The sequence below is a fragment of the Pararge aegeria genome, chromosome 18 (assembly GCF_905163445.1).
Source record: "Pararge aegeria chromosome 18, ilParAegt1.1, whole genome shotgun sequence".
Lineage (NCBI taxonomy): Eukaryota > Metazoa > Arthropoda > Insecta > Lepidoptera > Nymphalidae > Pararge > Pararge aegeria.
This window is the reverse complement of record NC_053197.1, coordinates 11,349,583-11,372,126: the sequence shown is the minus strand read 5'-3', so window position 1 is coordinate 11,372,126 and position 22,544 is coordinate 11,349,583. Positions and strand designations below refer to the sequence as shown.

The 22,544-nt window shown below is 34.6% G+C and overlaps 1 protein-coding gene across 8 annotated transcripts in view; it reads right to left on the bottom strand.

Moving 5' to 3' along the window:
* LOC120631343 (protein sprint) overlaps positions 1-22,544 on the bottom strand; it is a 283,580-nt gene that overhangs the window by 86,542 nt on the left and 174,494 nt on the right. The gene's annotated exons all lie outside the window — the stretch shown is intronic.

Sequence of the window (22,544 nt, the reverse complement as noted above, 5' to 3'; positions counted from 1 at the left end):
GTTTTGCGACCTTAGACGGTTTTACAGCATTGCGTAGGAAAGCTAAATGGCACGGAATTTTTCGAACATTTCCTTAAAAATTAAACTGTATTCATAAATGTATACTGTGCTATTTATGCAGCCAATAACAATTTACTGCTGGACTGAAAGCCTCTGTGAAACGAAGGGTTTGCCCTTAAGGTGCTAGGCAGACGGTTTGGAGATCGCAGTAGATGGTAATAATATAACAGAGGACCGTGGATCCGTTTGCCCTTATATTCACTGTACCCGTATGCCTGTTTTCACTTAACATTTTATTTTATTTATCTATCAGGTTTACTTACAAACACTAATACAACCGTTTTTTACAACATAAACTATTATATTTAGTGTAATGTTTTCTTAAAAGTAAACACAGCATATGAATACATATAATAAATCACAGTTATATTATAAACAAGTACCTACAGGTATAGATTAGAACAATATATAACAACGGGCATAAATCAAAGGCCAAAGATTTAGGCGATGTCCAGAGAAAAAAAGTTTCTCTAACTCCTAGGTGATAACTATTGATGAACGGATGATGTTAGTCTAGGAATCTCCTTAGATTAGGCGCTACTTATATAAGCATTGTCTTGTTCGTTTGACGATACCTATAGGTACAGTGTTTTATACTTTAAACGGTCTTTAGGTTTCTAACATGAATACTGGAATTGAATGTAACATACCGTTACTGGTACAGAAAACTGTACCATATTTTTAACTCCCATCCACTGGAGTAAACGTCGGCATTGTGCAGGTTTATCTCATTTGTAAATAACGAGGAAGGCGTGAATATGTGGTGTAAATGGAAGTAGGAATTGTTGAACGGTCTGATTTGTTAGGCATCATTGCTATGCAGCCAGATTTCACTGGATTTCTAAGGCTGAATTACAAAGGAGTCGCGTTGAATATTCAAACGGTTTCCAACGACATCGGAGCTTGCTACTATTTTAATTGACGATTTCATACATCAGTAATAGGTGTAGTTCTTATGCAAATGGATTAAATTCTGAGACATAGTTATTTTATGATAATTATTAACGTATACTCATATCGTATATGTGGCACCTGTGTCATGTGGAACATAAATATTGGATAGAAGCCCTCGTTACTTTGCATAATATATTATAAAGAAAAGCAGGACAATCTGTATGGTGAACTTTGTAATTTCTTCAAGTTTTATACTCCACGACAAACCGATCTTCGGCTATGTACCCTCGACGAACGTTTCGCTCCGAAACTGGAGCATCCTGAGGAGATGTTGACTTACAATGAATTATTGTTAAGTCAACTGTTGGTGGCTAAGCTTAATTTCCATGGCAGCTTAGAAGAAAAGCTTTTTGTGACAAAGCTCATCCGGGGAATTACTATTGCCATTATGTCTTCCACCAAGCAACAGTGTTAGGCAGGGTCTGAAGGGTGCAGGCAATGGTTTTGCATGAACCATCGCCTCTTTTTTTTTTATTATACTGCAAGTTAGACAATGACTGCAATCTCACCTGGTAAATAATGAAGTAGTCTAGGGAGACGTCAGTTATATTTAACTCATACTCCGAATCAGTTTTTAGGCGACAGCATACCGGAATTCCCAATTACTTAGCGGCACGTCTTTGTCGGTATGTTGGTGACCAGCCAGGGCTGTAGCGTCCGACCAGACAAGACCAGAAAAAAATCAGAAATTATAAATTTACAAGTTGCCCCTGCAAGGATTCTACGGGATCACTCTCTTAAAACTACAGCACTCAATTTTAATTATTTACGTTTTTAAAAAAAATATAAGCTGAGGACGATATTTGGTAAGAATTAGCTATTGATTAGTAACGTCAGAGACTGAATTGTATGGTAATTGGTAAATTCCTCAAATAACTAAGCATATCTCACAGCGATATCCCACAGTTGTGTAATTCCACGAATAACAAAGCATATATCTCATGTGTAGTGTTACCACTGTTACCACAAGAATCGCTCTGCAACCCTCGTCAAAGGCAAACTTTTGTCTGCGAAACCACCGTCTTGTATCGTTAACGAAGGCATCCGGGTAGGCATGCACTGGGGTATAGCATGCGTTACCAAATTTGGGAAACACGAAATAAGTATCAAACAAGAAGATTCCCCCTTAGAAGCACAAGGCCTTATCGACGCTATCAACCTTAAAATGAATGTTTAATTCATTATTGTTAATGTTAGAAGAGAGCAACTACCGATTTTCTTGCTGACTTATTCTCGGAAGAGTCTGCCTAGTAAGCCTACTTGCGATGAATTAATTCAGTTTTTTTTTATTGCAACTGCGGAAATGGTTCCTTCTAGACTTAATTACATGCGTTGGATAAATACCTACTGTATACTTTTAAAAATAGACAATGATAGAGCGTAACTATTGTTTTCTTGGTTACGTCAAATGGTGGAAAAGTTTTCTGATATTGTAGAGTGAATTAAGTATTGGCGTTTTATGGATATCTACAGTTAACATCAAAAATTGAAAATATTATTCAGTTAGCTTTTTCATTATGTATTATAAAAGGATGACTAATGATTATTCAGAAAGAATTAAAGTAAGTAGATATTGTACTATAATAGTTTAGTGCACAAGCAATGATAATTTTTCTACTTTTTAATTTTTAAATAATTTGGTATTATTTTTTATTTATGTTATAAATTCGATAGTAAGTCTTTTAGTCCCGAAAAATGAAAGAGTTACGAGTTTTCTAAAAAGCTTAAACTTTACGGACGTCTCGTCGTTGTGGGTAGCATATTAATTGATGAGTTAAATTAGATCGGGATTTCATAACTGCTAAGAGCCTACGACTGCAGCACACTTGGTTCAATGAGCACGTCTAATTAATGATGAAGCTGTAATAGCACTGTAATGAACCTCGACAATCATCATTATTGAGTCACTGAACTGTGCAGATTGCAGAATTTTATTTACTAAGGCTAATTGTGCTGTATCTAGATAGATATTTTATACATGATGACTTTTGTATAGTGGGTTGTAGATTCTGTTATACGAAAATCTCTAAGCTAAACAAAATTGAGAGGTCTAAAAGTAGTGCTGTTCTTTTCACAAGATTTGCCGGAAAAAAGGAAAGCACTATTTATTTATATTTCAGATAAAGTTTAGCCTGTGTTACTCTCCGTACTTCCAATCAATATGGTTATTGGTTGCTCATTTAAGGCGTAAAGTAACAAACAAACACACTTTTGCAGTTATAATATTAGTAAAGATCGACACATTTGAGGGTTGAGCTGTGGGACATTATAAAATGATAATTATGTACTCGTAGGTACCCGTTAAAAGACCGAAAAAAGGTATCTTGTATAGATAAGTGACAGATTCAACTTTCGAGATGATGACACTAAATATAACAAGAAAGAAAGAAAGAGCTTGAAAGGGGTACCCTTGAGACGATGACAGCGACGAAATAGTCCTCCCGGCTGCAATAAATAAGGATGCAGGGGCCTATACCATTGTTATTTCCTTAACGGGCCGTCTTATGGCCCTCTTAATTAATTTGAAACTTTCTGAGGTCTCCTGTGGCGGCCAATTTGAATAATAGCGCGGATAGGGCGATGAAGCTTAATTTTAATTGCAAATATTTATGTTAAACGAGCCTCCTCGTGAAGTCGAATGCCTTTCCACGATATTGCAAAGTATGAAATATTGTTTTGGCGTTGTTTGGAAAATGGTTTGGATTTTGATCGCTTTGTTTTGTTTAGATTGTTAAGTATGTATATAAATTGTTGGCGGTATTGCTGCTTTCATTATTACATACCGTATGGTTTACAAAATGGCGACAGCTTAGGTAAGTACCGACGTACCTGAAAATAAATAAGACGAAATTTTAATAACAATATTTTTTTTATGAACATCTACTATTATATACATAACCCTAGTGCTTAGGACTTCGGCTTTAATCTTTTTCAGGCAGGCCAAGTTTGAACCCCGGCGCGCACCTATATAGAGGGGTAACCTGCAAGCCTGAGAGTTCTCCATAATGTTCTCAAAGGCGTGTCAAGTCCACCGATCCGCACTTGGCCAGCGCGGTGAACTGCGGCTTAAACCTTTCTCATGGGATCGGTGGATCTTCGTGGACCGGTAATGCTTTGATAATTAGGATGATGATGATTATTATACTTAAATAAAGAAATTAGTATCGTGTGTTACTGTTTCCAAAACTTGAAGAGTAATGAGTAGACTGCTTTGTAATTTTAACACAACGTTGAATTTTTATATACGATTAGTTTCATACACTTTTTATTTATAAGTAATAAAGAACAAGAGAAATTATTTCAGACAGCCATAGAGAGCCTGGTAAAGCTAAGACGTTTCAGTGTAATAACAGGCACATGAGGCTTAGCCCCTATATCTCAGATTGATAATGAGGTCACGAGGCAAATTTTCGAACGGCGTGATCTTTGCATGCTCTGAAAAACGTTGCTCTGTTTATAAAAGTTTTCCTCTTAAGAAATTAGCGGTGCCTAACCCCGTGCAAAAAGCTCTTGTACACATCAAAGATTGATGATGATGATGCCTCTTATTAAAAGTAACATTCAATCAAATAAGTATATACATAGCTTTTTATTAATTTCCTATTTACATTTAGCTACTATAGAATGGGGTTGCCAACCGACAGCACGTGCTAGCGATCTATAATATAAGAGCGCTCGTTAGGCGAGAGGCGACACTCGACGTATGTATATAACTATGCAGCTATCTACGTAATGAGAGAGTTGAGAGACCATTAAGACTTGAAGAACTTCAATGTGGGTCATAAAAACAGAGCATTTGAGATACCGAGTACTAAGTACTGTGCAAGAGTTGCATTCGAGGTTGCTGCACGGACAAAATATGTTCTTTTGTTATTCATGTTCAACTGTTCGCTGCACCGAATTTGATGAAATTTGTATGAGAAAATTTATACCTTGGAGACAGATATGATACTTTCAATCTCGGTTACTGGAAACTAATGCGACCTATATGAAGACCTATCGACACCCAAAACCTCGAGTTTCTGAAAAATATTTGACCACTGACCCCAAAAAGAGGTCTGTCCCCAGCAGTGGAAAATAAATAAATTAGTCAATGATGATATAAGCAAAGGCAGGTGAGTAAAAAATTTTGTTTTATATGATCGTAATATTTTAAATGGTTAAGCATCACCGAGTAAGCCATCAGTATTGGGTAATATAAACGAGGGCCTTATAATATTTATTTTACTTTAATATTTATTTTACTTTTACTATTTTCCATAATGATAATATACGTGAGCTAATTTTGATGCATATGTTCGGTTTGCACTCACCTGATAAGAAAACACACGAAAATATACATTTAACACCAGAACTCTATTTTTAATACCAAATTCCCAAATACCTAGTTGGTAAATCGACACTTACTTTAAATTTTAACATTTAATACACAAAAACAATGTGTTTTAATCTAGTAACTCGACACTAGACTATATAACTGAAATAGTGTACAAGATTTCATAGGAATTTCGCACGGCACGTAGCTTCTGTTCGTCACTGTCGAGTAATTAAACGAGTCGTGCGACTGAAAACATTCGTTTAACCAAATTCGAACCATATATCTATTAAGAACAAGGAACTAATTCCTTCGTTGGGGGATATAAAGACGTATTTCTGACTCCCGGGTCGCTCTCACGCAATGTCTGGTATAAAGACTGGTTTTAAAATGTGCGTGCCCTATTACCAATGTTTAGATTGTATTTCGAAGTTAACGTGAAATCGTTATTTCAGACAGTACCTACTTTCATCATCATATCAACCAATTACCGGCCCATTACAGGGCCCGGGTCTCTTGCAACAATGAGAATGGTGAAGGCCGTAGTCCACCACACCGGCCCATTACGGATTGGTGGACATCACACGCCTTTGAGGACATTATGGAGAACTCAGGCTCACACTTTGTTTTACCTTCACCGTGAAGACCGACGCAAGAGATATTTTAATTGCTTAAAACTCACATTACTTAGGAAAGTTACAGATATAGGTTAGTGCTGGGACTCAAACTCCCCCGATATTGACGCTGAAGTCCTAAAGACAAGGCTATTACCAGCTCTACAAAGTTCAAGTGAATATCGTGAGAATAAAATATTCAGACGTAATACAGAGTAAAATTTCTTTTCTCGAAGGCATTTCTTGCATTATCTATTTTATCTAAACAAAGTAAGCCGCTTACGTCACAAACATTGCATTGGGTATCAGGTATGCATTCATGTGTAAGCCACCAGGTGGCGTCCCCCATGCTGCACGTAACCCGAGCGTGACTGACACCGTCTGACTTGTAGGGCTTTCGGATATAACGTAACAGCTACGTATATAACAAATTATATATTTCTTTACATTTCATACCCTTAAAGCTAGCGGAATAAACAAGCTCTTTATTCTCTTATGCATAAGAGTGTTTATTTATTTAGAGACAATAACTTGATGGTAACTCTACTTAATGTTATTTTAGACAAGCTTATTGCATTTCTCATTGGGCAAACTGGAGCATCCAACTATTACAAAACATCTAGAAAGGGCGACTTTAAAGATTGTTAAAAAAAGAAGGGAAAAAACCGTCACCGCGCTCTCTCTGAACCACATTTTCGATGTAAAAGGGAACAGTGGTGTTTTGTAAAAGCTACAGCGTCAGTAATTCCTGCCTGCGCCTCATAAAAGATCACAGCATAATTACAACCCAGCCTTTGAACGCAGGAAAGCCTCGAACAAAGCAGCACACGCTCCTAATAAGAAAAAAATGAACAACAATAGGTTACGAAACCTAGGTCAACGGACTAGTTACTACGTGCATGAATGAAAAATGCACATTATGTTTTCAACGGCCTAAATATGGCGCTATTGTTTACGTATTCTATTTGAACGGGTAGTATAAAAATAACTCTATTTTGCAATTCGCAAACAACAAATGCATGTTCGATGTTTGTTTCCTAACGAAAAATTGGTTTTTATTTATATTTCCTATACAAATTCTGCCCGCGGCGTTATCCGAATTTACTATATACTAGAACTTACCAAGTAAAATTTAATAGATTAAAAAAGTAAAATTAAATATTTTTTAATTTGTTTTTTCTACATCACTACAAATTAGCCCTTGGCTGCAATCTATAAGGGGTAGGGCCGTTAAACTAGTTTCTAACGTTATACTAACCTATTATACCCCTAATCTTTATTACCCCGATTTATAGAGTGTATAGGTACTTTGATCTAAAAAAGACCTTAAATGCCACGAAATTACGAGTATGTGACCCAAAAGAATCCTTCCTTTTATTTCTGAGATTTAAAGTAGCCTATGACAGTCTCTGTTCAAAAAACTCTCTTTAAATAAAAAACTTCAACCTATTGCTCTTTTGCTACGAGATAGAAGCAGAAACCAACAAACACTTTTTTTTTCAATATTAGTAGGGATTTTCATCATTGAAAAATGTGGATTTTTTTATCACAGTAGGTATTTTTCTATTTCAGTAAATAACTGAGTTTTACTTTTATTTTTAAACTGGTTCAGAACAAGCTCTCGGCAAAAGTCAAGGATTCAAAAGTTCATTATTTTAATTACGCTACGAGTTTTGTGCTGGTTTTAAATCCGTTTCGAATCGGATTATTCGAGAATTGCAATAACCTCATTCCTATTTCCACTTATCTAGTAATTAATTTACCAGCTTGACATCAATTTAACTAACTTGGTTGATGATTTTGAATGAATGCCATTCAACATACTGCCTTGTCGATCTATGCCCCATTTTCTATATTTTCGATTTCCGAGATTTATAACTTGCAACGTTTTTATGGTAAAAAAAATTCAATATTTAACAAATAGTGGTTAGCATTTTCGACTTAGTATTACTAGATCCTGAAGTAGATTCGATTTGAGCCTAATATTGTTAATTATGGGGATTTCTGCCAATAAATTCGTAGTACCAGCCTTGTGTACCTCCGAGCTCCAATCCACAATAAAGAACTTATAAGGCTGAACCATTATTTGAAGTCCATATTTTCTTCTTGTCGTACGTAATTTATATAAAAATACTAAAAACATACATAAGTACGTAATTATTTATCCTCTTTTTATTTTATTTTTTCAAGTATGAAACATACCTACTTTACTCAAAAAGTTACAGAAAGATTGATAGAGTATAGGTACACCATAATTAACTTTTAATGACTACGGATAAAAAATTTTGTATTTTCATCTTACCCATATTATTGACAGAGGGATGCGTATTTTGGTCCCAGTCCAGATGGACGGACGGATGTCCTTCCTCGCATTTTATAAGTGACCACCGGAAGTTAGTAAATACGTACAATTTATAAATCACTTTACTGTATTTGCGGTATAAGCGGTGATAGCCTAGTTGTTAGGACTTTGGCTTCATTTTCGGAGTGCCGAGTTCGAATCCCAGCACGAACGCACCTTAAACTTTTCTAATTTATATGCGTGTTAAGCAAATCAAATATCACTTTCTTCAACGGTGAAGGAATACTTCGAGGAGAGTTTTTTATATTTTTCACAAAGGCGTGTAAAGCCCATAAATCCGCACTGGACCAGCGTGGTGGACTACAGCCTTTCTTACTGTGGGAAACCCGCTAATGCCCTGCGGAGACCCATGCCCTGTAGTGGGTCGATAATGGGTTTTTAACATGATACTGTATTAGCTACATAAACAAGCTATACTTATGTATACACAACCGTAGGTACCTACTGATAGTCTAGTCACCAAATGGAATTCGAATTTTCATAATAATCAATTAAGACTCGCTTATTAAACCATGGCGGAGCGTGTTATGACATAATATTGGTTATTATTAACTACATTATTACGCTTCGTCGTCTACCACTATTTCGGCAATAGCGGCATTAACGAATATTATGGGCATCATATAAGTTGTTATAGACTGCCTCGTATGTTTATAGACTTCATCTTAGAGTGGATAAAATATGGGTATATAAGTTATCATATGGGTCAGGGTTCGATTCTCGGGTCTGTCTCAAATATTGTTTAGTATTGGGTGCATTTGTTATTCTGAGCACCAAAGTTGTACAATTCATTTTATTTTTTTAGTGTTGTATATTTAAAAAAATATTTTTTTTTTTATTTGAACCCAAATAGCTACATGTTTCCAAGGTTCGTGTATCCCTCGGTGCACGAATCTGATTCGCACTTGCCTTTTTTTCTTTTTTTTCTGTCGACATTGTCTATTGCCTACTTTTGTATTATATTAATTAATCATAATAATAGCTATCTTAAATTTTTTGCTTAAAATCCATTTAAGATATACCTTCACAGACAATATTTGTTACAACGGTGGCTAGCAACTATCAATTGAAATAAAGTTAACACCAATAAATTGAATACCCTATGCAGACCAACTCATTCAACCGAATACAACCTAACTTTCATAAATCGACCAAACAGAGTGACGCAGTTGGTGCGAAAAGTTTTATGGACTCTACGAAGAATGATGAGTACTATAACGGCTACAGTTTACACCCGATGCGACAAAGTTTAATTTAGCCGCGCAGAGATTTAAAACTTTATTATATATTATTATATATATCTATAAAACTGTATTGATATATCTTTTTATATATCTACCAAATAGTAGATTACTAGTATACATTTAAAATTTAGCTCCAAGGTTTCAATGAACAACATACCCTTTTGCATATTCTTTTCGTTTAGATAACCCGGAAGAAATCACTTTTAGTGATAGGGTTGCTGTTTGCTTAAGAATATAAAAAAAAACATAATAAAGAATTGAATAATGGAGACGCAGATAAAGTAAAATACTACAACAGAAATAATGATTAGTTTTAAGACGCAAAAGGATTTCAAACTTGCTACCTTACCAATTTTACAAAATGAATTTTTTACCACCAAATCACCCTCGAAGGCTTGTCTAAAGTATCATAGCTAATTTATAGCTAACATAATATGACCTGACTTTTAATAAAATCTTCCTGATTCACCAACTGACGCTTGATGGTTCATATATATACAAACTGTTGTATCCAGGAGACGATACCGTGACATCGGTAAGTATAGTTAAACAAAGCGGGAAAAATAATAAACCAGCCGATGACCACGTATATCGAGTAAATTTAAAGACAACAAAATAAGCATTATATAAAGAAAAGGAAAGTAAAAGCAAGTAGATAACAGTAAACAGGAGAGAAAACAATGTGACATGGTTTAAAATTCATCATACGTAGGAAAACGGCGATGTGCAAAATATCATAAACAACGGAGATGAATTATTTATTTCATTTCGCAAATTCTGCCTCGTTTCTGAATTCATATAACCAGAGATTTTATTTTTGTTCGCTTTAAAAGTAGCTTTTCTGCTGTTAAATTAACATTAAAGTTTTTTGGTGTTCTCATCGCAATATCTTTGGAACTGGTATAGTATTATGAATTGTGAGTATTGGATAGAAGCAAGCGTTACTTTGCGGAATTCCATGATTATGAAAATTAAGCTTAATTTGATTTACTCCGCGAAAAGCAGTAGAATCTACAGATTCTACTACACACGGTGTAGTTTAAAATTTCTTCAATCTTTATAATCCATACTAAACAGATCTTCGGCAATGTACTCTCTACACACGTTTTTTTCCGACACTGGAAGATCCTAAAGAGATGTTGACTTTACAATAAATAATCGTAAGAGTCTCAAAGTTGTCTTATTTTTAAATCATAAATTACACCATACAAATTGTACTGCTCTTCGCGCGAAATGTAACAAATTAAGCCTAATTTCTATGGAAAAGAAAATTAAAAGTTATGTTTACACATATATCCGTCCTGATGAAAAACTTATATAGTTCCAAACAAACACTATCTATTCGTCCGCGTTTATTACGTTTTTCTATAAATCCCGTGCAAACCGTTAGTTTTCCTGGGATAAAAAGTAGCCTGTGACTTTTCATTTTTTCATCTCACTCTTTGCTAAAAATCAATTTGCTGGTTGCTTAGTAAGACAAACAAACACTTTTGCATTTATAATATAAGTAAGGATACGTATATATTGCCTATAAATTGTGTTGACTATTGAAGCGTATCCAAAAGCTACTTTTATAACACGTAAGTGTGTTATCATTCAGTTCCGATTCGCGAGTGTTATCGACATTCACCTTGAAGATTAACAGAGCGTCTCGGGCGCAGATGTTTGGCAACAATCGAGGTTACTTGGCGGTCGTAATTATTAAGAGAGCCTTTTGGCTGTTATTAAGTTTGTATAACAGTTATTATTAGCGGGTTTCCTACGATAACAAGTATTTAGTTCATACACTTTTGACTTGTATGTGCTGTAGGTATTTCAGATAACTGAAATATGCAATGTGTTACAGTAATTTTGTAAAGTGGGTAAATAAAATTAAACTTCTGATAACTATACCTTGACGTATGCCAGATATTTTGTTATATTGATTAGCATTTTAACCAACGTGCTAATAGCTTTTATTCTCAAGTATTATTAAGCTAATATAAAAATGGGTGTAGGGTTCATTAGACAAGACAAGACATTAAGTCTTTAGTTCATTTGGAAATTTAATAGCAGACATGGAGTATATCTCATACTTAATGGAAAAACGTACTGAATATAGAAAAACCGCCGCAAATTTAGTATTTAAAGGCACGTATACTTACGACGAATAGGTACTTTATAAAACGGGCTATAACTAAGTAGGCACATATACTTGCGATACGAATTAGCGTTCTCTGTAGGTACCTAGCAAGTGTTAAAGAGTTTAAAAATAAAAATACGTGAAATGTTGACTCGATAAAGCAAAATGTAGCAGTTTAAATAACTTGCTCGTTTGCGATACGTGACCAACGCTGTGTGAGATTTACACTCCATCGTAGCCAGAGTAAATCCTGTAAGTACTTTTAAACTGTGCTTTGTTTTTCTTTGTTTTAAAAAGTTTTGACTACAAGTAAAAAAAATAACATCCTACGTGGCGCAGTGGTAAGCGCTGTGGTCTTATAAGTATGAGGTCCCGGGTTCGATCCCGGGAAATGGCAATGACAATTAAGGCATTTTTAATTTTCGAGGTTTCTCGGCTTTGCTTGGAGCTAGTTACCACCCCAACGGCAAAGCCGTTCGACGCCTTGTAGAAACTTGGCAAAATAAGATACTGACGTATACCCAAATCGGTTTGTACGCGGCATCAGGGTTAAGGGCGGAAGGTTAACAGGTTAGTCCACTACCTTCCTTATCTGAGACTGCATCATCACTGAATCCCACAAGGTGAATTTGCAGTCAAGTAAGAGAGACGACTGAAATTTATTAGAAAATTTATGTTTCGTAAATAACTCAAGTTTGAGACAGCCAATTTAGCATTCCGGTGATGCCGCATAGAAACAGATTCGGACTAGAGTTTAATGAACTGCCATACCTCTTACAAGTTCGTGCGCTTTCATCTTAGAATGCATTGTCACTTATTATTAGGTAAGTAAAATGTCGCAATTATCGTCAAAAGAATATTCGCTGTGAGAACCCGCAATTATGTTAATATTAAAACAAAAATAAAACTAAACAAATAAACAAGCGAAGAGATAAGTACGACTTGCCCAAAAAGGGTTCAGAACTAAAAATTTCTGTATACTATTAGGATTATATAGATAAAACACGTTTCTATCCCAAGATTACTACTACTATTATACCTTACGACCTATCACTATAACATATTATTAAAAAAGAATACTTGAATATGCAATAGACAATCAATTGTGAAAATATAGACTCTGCACCTATTACGGTAGGACGTTAGGTACGAAAGCCTAACATGCGAAGGACATGTAAGAGTCCAAACGACCGTTTATCGATCAAGATATTCCTTCTAGAAGTCCCCGAATGTGGGAAATATTTAACTAAGAAAACATTCAGTTGTAAGAATAAAATTTATGAAAAATATACAAATATGTTAAATGATGTTAAAGACAAACCAAGTTTACTCAACGAAAGTAATAAATTCTTAATCTGTGCCTATGCAGAAAAGGCTTTCATAAAGCAATACCTACCTACTGATGAAAATCTGGAGCATCAAGAAAAAGCTGGCCGCAATTATATAGCTAGCAATTTATGCATCTTACAAAAGTGGTACAACTTAAAGCTGTCTTTATTAATTGGGTCTCATTACAAAATAAGTATAACATGACATTTGTAAGGTACTGTCAGCTGAAGCGTGTCAAAACTATTCCGACGTAGGTAATGATAATGCTCTGGAAGAATATCAAGTAAAGTAAGCTAGAAAAATTAGGACATTTTGTGTTGTAATAAAAGTGAGACCAAATTTAGCAGCCCATATAACACAATCCGTTCATTTCACCCCTTTCATACACCAACGACCGAAATACAATAGAAGCAGGAAAAAGATATTCAAACTATTTGCGTTACAAAAACGAAAGTATAAAAATAATGGGTGTAGGTATAAATCAATCTCCCAAGTTTATTTTATTCGGACGTGTTATTAATGTTGTTTATTTTAGTATAACCCGCTCCTCTATCCTCCATTAGGGATGCATCTACGCTGCTTATTGTGTTTTGTAGCATAAACTGTTAAGTATCGGCTATAACAGTAAGTTACATGTTTTAAAACAAACATAATATATTACATTATGACACGAGATGGCACCGACGGAAAAGTTATAATTTTCTGATGATTAAACGATAATCTCAGTTTGTTTTAAAATGATTAATATATTTTAGGTACATACGTACCTACACTTAACGAGAACATTCTTACTAATTTATTGACAGCCGATTGGCGCAGTGGGCTGAGACCCCGCTTTTTGAGTCCAAGTGGGTTCGATTACCACAACTGGAAAATGTATGTGTGATGAAAAAGAAAGTTTTTCAGTGTCTGGGTAATCTATATATTATAAATATTTATATGTAAAATATTCATCAGCTATCTTCTTAGTACCCATAATGCCTACAAGCTTCGCTTACTTTGGGGCTAGATGGCGGTGTGTGTGTGTTCCCGTAGTGTATTTATTAATTATTTATAACTAATATTATTACTTACAATTATACAAATGTTGTTGTATTAGTTTTTTTGTATAATTGTTATCTATGTTTGGCTCAAACGCTGTACCAATCCTGGTAAAAGGGTACTTTTTACCACACGTAACAGCTAACGGTTTTCGCGAGATTCCGAAAACGGGTCACCGAAAAAAAAGCGAGCGCAAAAAAACCTTGTAATACTGTAAAAATATATTGAACCGAGAATTATACTTATTGCAGAAAACAAGGGTCAAAACCCAAGACCCCAAAACGGGTTTACGGTGAAGCAATTATTCTTATTTGTCTATTTGCAATATTTTTCCTAAGATTTGCTCCGTCCACAGATGAGATGAAAAATGAACTAGTAAAAGGCTCAACGAATGAATCAAATTATTTATTTCTGTCAATCATAGGTACGTTATTGTTTATTCTATAATAGTTCTACAATTCAAATATTTCCCACCCATCACCATGATACATATAGTATAAGAATAATTCAAAGTCATATGTGACCTACATACGCCTACGCATAATGGTGAACGACCGCGCGCGTAAACATTAGACATAGAAGATCATTCATCTGTGTTATAAGCTGCTAATGCATGCAAATCAATAAAGGCTATAATTCTCAATGTACTACTGAACATCTTTAAAATAATCATCATATTCCCAAGATTTTGAGACGTATCATCATCATCACCTTCTTAATGTCAATGGATAAATTCAATATCATTAAATTCAAATAGGCCTTAAAGATTAAAAGCAGTTTTGAAACGTAAAGTGTTTTCGGAAGGCAGATTCCACCGAGAAGCGAGATCCTATTGCAATATCAACATGTTATACAATTTTTTTTATCTTGCTTTTAAATACTGTGTTATACAATTATATTCACACAACAAAAAATTTACGTAAGTAAGAAAAAAAAATTGAATTTAAAAAAAAATATGTGGTATGTAAATAATATTAATATATTTATATTTTTTCTCGTTCGGAAGCTTTGATAAAAAACCTGTAAATGTCGAAGGAGGTACGTTTAGCCCCAGGGAGTGAAAATCGCAACGTCGCTCCTTGTGGGGGAAAATTATATATACTCATCTCTTCACAAATAAATTCTAAAAGGTATTGGGATGTGTAACTTGTCAAATGAATACAAGGGCTCGAATACCTTCAGGCTATAAGGGTACAAAGAAATCTGGGGATTGTAGCAGGTCCGAGTAGAAATGGCAGACAATTTGTCAAATAACATAGGTTATCGATGTATTTTATAAATAAAAAGGTTTGTAAAATATACCTGTCTCTGACACTTTAAACCAACTCGGTGAAGAGGTTAAACATTTGATAGAATAAATAATGAAAGACGAATTACAACGTGGTAACGAAAAAATTTTTTTAAAAATTGTATCCGTTTGTAAAAAAACCACACTAACAATAGAAAAAAGGGTATCCATTGAAAGTTTTATTATAACGCATTATGTAATTAAATGAAACTTATTTAAATATCACAAATAAATACATATCGTGAATACAGTTGTCAGTTCTCAAGCAAACATACGTAGATGTCCTTACTTTTACTTTGTTGAAAAACTAAAATATTGTCTAAAGCTAACTTCAGGGTGTCGGTTTTTTGTGACTGTGCGTGCGCATCGTTCAAATTTACTTTCATAATTTTTCCAAATAGTACGAAACATAAACAACTCTACATCTACTGTGCGTGTCTGAAAACCAAACGTAGCAATCAGTAAACTACTACACCTAGGTCCAGTTATAAATCTTACAAAGTTTTAGGAGAGAAATACTCGTAAACAAACATAAATATTGGATGAAGCTTCGGGCGGTAATTGTCTCCCAATATGTTAACTGTCAGTGGAGTGAAATTATCGTTTAAAAAAAAATCCTTGAACATCGACTACGGGTGCAGCACAATACACCTTATTATTATAAAGGCCGGCCTTTTTGACCCATTCTAAGGTTAGTCGTGCGACATAATCAACTCTATAGGGTGAGTGTTTATATTTTCATACTAATTTCTCGAGCCATATTTCATGTTATGAATACAAGATATGTTTATTTGTTACTTTGTTCCCTTCGCGCGGCTGTTACCGACCTTGCTGAAATTTAGCATACTATATAATTGCAAGATTGTTGTATTGTACCACCATCTCCTTAACTGTACCTTTTACGAGATACTAGGTTTTTATATAGTGTATATTGTTCTATATAGTGACATCTGCATATCGTCTGCGAAAGGTACAGAAGTCATTTTTGGGATTGAGTATACGCTTTTATAATATGATTCTTAAGGTAATTTTGGACCTACCATGCATAAATTAAAAGAATATGTTAAACCACATTTAATACAGCGGGGTTACTAAACAATTGATGAATTTCTTAATGAGAAGGTTGCTTGGAAGCATCCGGCTCGCTTTCATGTCTCACAAGATAGAAAAATTTATGTTAAAATGTAAAATGAAAATTGTTGATGTTGGAAAAAGCAACTGCTGAGTTTCTTGCCGGCTTCTTCTAGGTAGAATCTGCCTTCCGAACCGGTGGTAGAGTCACTACAAACAGACAGACTTGACGTTTCAAGTGCTTATATTAGGCCTACTTGAAATAAATGAATTTTGAATTTTGAATTTGAATTTTATATTTCCTCCTGGCCGTTTCCGTACACAGCGACTCCTTTAGCTATTTTTATGAGCGTAACTGATGTGCTCTCACCCTGCATAACCACTTCTAGGTTTTTATAAGCAAGTACACAAAAGTTCTAATAAAATACTACTACTGTACCGAAGTTTCTCGAATAAGTTCCTAAAACCGAATTTTTCTTTGCAATATTGCTGTTTTGACGCAGAGTGATTTTTATTTTCTTCTATTTCTTCTGCTTATGTGACTTGTTTTGTCTACGATTGTACAAGCAACACATTGATTTTTAAATATAATGTTAGTTTTTTTGGTTTCAGTTCACATCCTCTCACTTGTTATTGCGACTATCTATAATAACTTTCAAATTTTATATCTAATATATCCTTTATAATTCATGCGCCTCCCAATATATAAAATATCGTAAAACCAAAAAAAACTTTGCTTTTTTGCACAGTTTATGTGATAACATAACGGTATATCAGATGATTACTGATCTTGCTCATATTTCTTCTTATAAAAAATAGTACTATTCCAATAATAACATAACAAACTAAAAAAATTATAAATTTTGACTGCTCTGTACAGTTTGCGAAACAAATGCAATATTTCCCAAAAGTTAGTTATATTCCAAATAGCACTGGAAAGATATACAAACAGTGTAAATAAAAGCCGGATGGATTTTGTATTGCAATATGTTAAAATGTTCACGGAGGGAGACATTTTCGAGTGAACCATCCCTTTGAGAGTCCGTCCCTGCAGATATGGCGCAATGTATGATCATAATAAAGAAGCCTTTTTGACCTATTATTTAACTAACATATGAGACGTAACTGTCTCGGTGGTCTATACGTCATTACATTTGAATTAAAATAACGATGCCCTAGATTCCGTTTAGGCCAAATATTCTTAGGATTTGGTTATTTTGTCCAGAATTTTTAGTAGCAGCCGGAGTTTTTGGAGGACTGGCGGTGTCTAGAGCGTTCTCTCGGAGAGCACGTTAACCCGTCCGAGACTTTAAGCTTTATCCTTTTCCCTTATGAGAGACACGTTTGTGCCCAGCAGTGGGACTTCACTTGGGTGTTGCTAATGAAGATTTAAGAGTAACCTTTGCCCGCCAAATCGCACTGTAGCAGACTTACACCTACCTTATTTTCTTGGTTATTTTCTATATTATTGGAAGGGGAACAACAGAGAAACTTTAATAAGGCTGATAATAGGGGTGAATAATGGAGGTAACAACGTTTTAAAAGACTAACAATATCCGAGATTGAACGTTGAGTAGACGAAGTTGAAGTTATTTTCGGCATCTCTACTGATATGGTGACAATTTTTTGGGGAATTTATCAATTATACTATAAACCAAAATTGTTTTGCGTTTACAGTGTAAACTATTTGTCAAAAGTGAATTCGTCTTACCACTGGAAGTATATCAGGGTAATTATCTCCATTATGATACAAATGTACAAATATAGCTCTTATTTTCTTTAATAGGCTTCTTTGTACTTTTACAGTGCTACTCACGATAAATTTAAGTTCATAGAACTCGAAGTGTAACAAGCAATTTGACATAAATTCCTTTTCTATGTTATAAAAAGTTTGCATTCTTGACTCACTTTTTGTATTATTGCTGGTTCAAACTTTATTTACCACATATCTTTCTCATAAAGATAAGACAATGAATGAAATTGGTTAACCTACAGAAAACTCATTAAACTCTCTTGTTTGTTACCAAAGGTTGCCTGTAAGATATTTTTGCCGTCTGCCTACCTACTATTTGCTTTATCTACTTAAGGACTATCTGTATTTCCTATGTACTGCATGCAATAAATTTTTTCTTCTTCTTCTAAACCCTTCGGAGGAAGCCCATTCGAGGAGCTCATTTGCTTGACGCTTTGAACTATATGTTTAGTACAAATACCACTCACGAAAGTACATATTTCTTAAAGAAATAAATCCTATATCTATCATTATAATCAGATACATAAAAACAGACTACTGAAGTAATTTAACTTTAAAAGTACTTTATGGGACAATTAAAGCAAAATGACACGCACGTTTTACTTTCAAAAACGTTCACCGAACTGAAAATTCTTTGAAGAAAGCTCCAACGGTTCATTACGTAACACCAATTATAGCTTTAAATTAAAGTAGATTTGTGTTCAATTAAAAATTGTCCAACATCAAAACAAGCGAAACATGCTCCAGCCATTGTGCTCATTAAGAGAAAGAATTGGAAAATCGGCTGTTTTTGCATTGCAGGTACGAGCATTTTTATACTACTCGAAACATCCTTAATTGGTTACTTAAGGAAAACGTTTCCAAAGAAATTACCGATGGGATTTGGAGCATTCGAAATTGTGCGAAACAAAATCACTGAAAAGTACTTTCTATGTTTCAATCAATGCAGCGAAATAAGAGTTTACTCAATGTTTAATTTAATTCTTGAATAAAAATAGCTATAGAAGCGGTGTTAGCCCAGTAAGACTTTGACTTTACTACCGGAACTTTTAGAAGTTATGTGCGTTTTTTAAGCTATTAAAGTAACACTTGCTGCAACGGTGAAGGAAAACATAATAAGGAAACCTGCATGCGAGTTGTACATAAAGTCCACCAATCTGCACTGGGCCTTCCTGGTGGACTACGGCCTTAAACCCTTTTCATTGTGGGAGGAGACCCGTTCCCTGTTGTGGGTCGGTAATGGGTTCATATGATGATGATATTGGAATATCTGAACTTTTGCGTGCGATCTCTGGTCATCGCCATTTGTAAAAGTTTGCCTATATTGCTAATTTACCTTAACAAATTATTTCAGTAATAATTCCGAAATTTTCCAGGTAGAAAGTTTTTTCCCTGATTACCTGCAACAAGAAATTAAATCAATTAGAATTTTCAATTTAAATTATTAAAATTTTTTACAACTGCGATAACACTCACTATCGATAAGGATTACAACAGGTGACAACGAGAAAAGGGTACCTTTTACACGAAATCGAATAAGTACTGCTGATTTTGATTTCTTGACGTAAAATTTGTTTTAGATTGGGTATAAATTATGCATAAAAGGCATTAAAGGAATATATAAATAAACATTAGATATTCGTACACCGTATCGTAATACAATGTAATTTAAACCAACTACAAAAGTTAGGTAATGAATGAATCTATTACCGCATACTGAATGGTACACAAAGTACGCGGGACTAAATAATAAACAATGTAAGTCGATGTTTAGTGCGATTTACAAACGCGTAAACAATTTAACTGTCTCTCTGGAACCTAACATCTTTGATGTTGTCTCGTTCCTGAAGTCAAGCATACCGTCTTTAACCTAAATCCCTTTGAGTCTCCGGAGACTCTCAACAGGTAACTTTCCGTAAATTATTGCGGTCGAAGCAATTTGGGTAATGCAGACTTATCATACTAATATCTACACTGGGGAAAGTAAAAATCAAATTTCCGTTCTTGTTGGAATTTTATTTAGCTCCAGACATCCTATTGTTTATTTTTAAATATTTCAAGGCATTTTTTATTTCTCATATGATTTATATAAACGCAAATTATATTACCATAATGAGAAGGGGTTAAGGTCTTAGTCCACTACGCTGGCCCAGCAAACTCTTTAACGAACTTTTACTGTAATTTAATTACTCTAGTAATTATCTAGGATTGAAATATCAAATATCGGTATTTCTATACATGAAAATATAATATTGCTGATATGTTATTTCGTTAAAAATTTTGATCGTAAAACTAGTAGTTATACTTTTAAAATATCAGATGAGCTTGCACTTGACAACAATTAAGCGTGATGGAAAACAATGACGAGGACTCCACCTATTAAGGAAAACAGATGATGCAAGAGTAAGAGAGACTTTAGGGTTGTGAATTGAATGGACTTATACGGACGCCATCACACGTGGCATTTTGGTACCCTGCTCGTGCATAAATACAGAAGCAGGGTACGCTATACCGGTGCTGTAACGAAAAAATTACTAAAAAGTATAATTTGAAAATGGAATTGAACGCAAGAAATGCTATTGATAGTCACATCTTTCTATTGCCAATTCACCTACATTTTATTCTTTATGGAATACTTCAGGCGTCACACATCAGGCGATGACGAAACAAAACTCGGTAAGGCGTAACGGTGGCGATCAGGCGTGAAACGGCGTTGCAAGATTTATCTCTTCTTACGGTAACGTATTGTTCGGACTGCCTTGGTTACTTAGAAAAAAAGATCACTGTTTGTAAATAAAACTGCGGTTTGTGCAGTTTTGTCTAATTTGGAATAACTTTTGTCGCTCATCTTTCACATCGCACAAGATCATAATTTTGATATTATAAACGCAGAGAGTGCTTGCTTTATATCTTAACTAGCGGATCCCAGCGCCATCTATCGGGCTGATTTGGGAATCTAAACCATCCAAGGTGAAAATCCATAACAAAAAAATCATTCAAATCGGTCCAGCCGTTTAGGAGAAGTTCAGTGACATTCACACGCAGACAAGAAATATATATAATACGATATAGCCAAGTTAAATCTCCCTGAACATAAAAGAAAAAGAGGACGCCCTGCTTCCACGTGGTGGACGACGGTGGCCAAGGATATTAAATACGCAAATCTAATTGACGTAACAACCCAAGACTCCTGACCTAACCCAAGAAAGAGTCCTGGCGCAGAAAGACGAGGAGAGCCGACCCCAAATGATAGGATAAGGCTAGGGCAAAGAAGAAGAAGAGAAGATATAGCCAAGTTAAATGATCTTTATGTAATTTCTGCACATGAATATCGTGCTTTTTGACTACTGGGCATATATTACATTCTACCGCTGATATATATATATATATATAGAGACATCTACGACCAAATCGGTAATTTCATGAATCTAACATAAATTTGCATTTTAACATAAAGTTTCTATCCATTGCTTAAAAGAGACTTTTAAGCGTAAAACATCAAGTGGAAATACTTTATCGATACCATTTCACATGGGTAGTTTACGGTATGGGTAGTTGGTATTCTATCCTAGTATTTTGTTTGGTATATAATTAACCTATAAATACTACAGCTTCTTGCATTTATTTTTAAATGAACTGCGTTTGTTCTGCAAGATCTCAAAAGTGGCTAGACAAATATTATTATTCTTTTTTTATTTGATGGACTCAACTCCACGGGCTGTGAAAAAAAATGTCGGAAAAACACAAGGGCTGGTCCTGAGACAATATAAAAAAAAATATTGTATTGGAATTGCTACTTCTAATAACTTACAATAGATGGCGTTGGCGATGGCGTTCTTTAGGTGATAGATATCGATGTTTGTAAGCATCTGACGTTCATTAGATAAAGCTCTACTCGGTTAACCAAGTCGTTCTAGTCACGCTTGAAGAAGGTCAATACAATTAACCGGTAGAGTTTACTATCGACACCTTTAAGTGCTGTTGACTCGTTAAATATCTACAACGCATTTCTTTGTTAAGATTAGACTGTAATAATTGTACTACTTAAAGTCCCTCATAAAGTATAAGAATTTACTTTTAACGGTGTTTAATTACGTAGTTTACCTATTTCTTATTAATCCATTTCATTTTCTTCTTCTCAGTCGGTTTGTTCTTATCAGAGCGGTCGTGGTCATCACTTAAGTGTTTTTTCACATTTTTAGCATTGAAATTTTTTTTTTTTTTACTCAAGGAATTCCTGTTAGAATTTTACCGGCTTTACTACTTTTCTATACTATTATTACTTTTCTACAACTATGTACACTTGTGTATGCACTATTGCTAATATACAGCTTTTTTTTATTATTAAAATTTCGTATTCGTTAGTTCACTAATTAATTAAATAATAAATT